The following is a 1,441-nucleotide window of genomic DNA, read 5'->3' as shown; positions in this document are numbered from 1 at the left end:
TCCTTTTTGTCTTTTTTTGTGACCGGTAATGGGATCGCAACCCTCGGTGTCGCACCCGCACGGCGCTCAACCAGTGAGTGGACCGGTCTCTATATGGGATCCGAACCCTCAGCGGGAGCGCCTCTGTGCTCCCAAGCGCGGCACTCTACCGAGTGCGCCACCGGGCCGGCCCTTTTTTTGTCTTTTTCATGACCGGTAAGGGGATCGCAACCCTTGGGGTGGTGTCACCCACACCGCGCTCAGCCAGTGAGCGCACCGGCCACTCCTATATAGGATCCGAACCCGCGGCGGGAGCATCACTGCGCTCCCAGCACCGCACTCTCCTGAGTGCACCAGGGGCTTGGCCCTCTTTCTTCTTTTTTGAAAAAACATACCTTGTTTCCAAACAGGATATTCAAGAAAAATTAAGCTAACAAAATCCATTTTTAATTGAATGAAAGCATTTTGTGAAGCGCGTTATTTTTAACTTATTATTGATGCAAAGTGTGTCTGATTGGCTTAATTGTTTCTGAACTCCTGATTTAAAACCCAGGAAGTGGCTTGGAGAGACCTTGCCAATACTATTGATGGCAGGTTTTTAATGGGCTGGGGCCTTCTGCAGCTGTCCAACCCTCAGCTTGAGCAGGGGGCCTCCACCACCCACCAGCTAGGGGACATCAACTTCTGAGAGCCCTGGGCTTTGGTCACCTGCCACTGTTCATGCCACAGGCAGGACTGGCAGCTTACCCTTGCTCTCTCCCCAGACCAGAGAGGGGCAGGAACAGAGTGAGGGGCAGGACCGTGCTGGGGTGGAGTCAGTGCTCAGTGCACATTTCCTGTTCACTCACCTGTGTTCATTCATCAACATTTCCTGACCACCCACGGTGTGCCAGGCTCACTGTGAGCCTACAGTGGGCAGAAAGGAGTAGGAGCCAGGCTTCTGCCTCGCAGGAGGCAGTGTGTTGGGGACACATCTGGCTATTATTCCCTGTATCCCTGTGCAACTCTGCCCCAGCCCCTTCCCCTCTCTGGCCTGTTTCCCCACTGTGAATGCATAGACATTCTCACTGGAGATCTGTAATCTCCAAGGGTCCTTCTAGCTCCAATTCAGTCTGCCTGTGCCCCGTCGTAGCCACCCTCCACTGTCCCTGCCTGCCACCCAGCTCACCTTCTCTCCTCCTGGGTCCTCTGAGGACCAGGGCAAGGGACCCTTGTGTTTTCTCCCTGATGGTTCCTGAGCAGGCCCAGGAGACCATGGGAGACTGTCTGTGCTGTCTCTGCAGAAAACATGACAAGGAAACTCACTCAGAGATGCCCTGTCCAGAGCCTTTGGGCAAAGTCCTTAACCTCTCAGAACTTTGGTTTGCTTGGTGGTAAAATGGGGAGGGTAACAGTCTTTTCCTCACGGGGCTGTTGTGAGCATTAATTGCAAACAACAATACAGGGAAAGCATCAATCACAA

This window comes from Galeopterus variegatus, unplaced genomic scaffold (assembly GCF_000696425.1).
Source record: "Galeopterus variegatus unplaced genomic scaffold, G_variegatus-3.0.2 Scaffold2664, whole genome shotgun sequence".
NCBI lineage: Eukaryota > Metazoa > Chordata > Mammalia > Dermoptera > Cynocephalidae > Galeopterus > Galeopterus variegatus.
Note: the sequence above shows the minus strand (reverse complement) of the source record.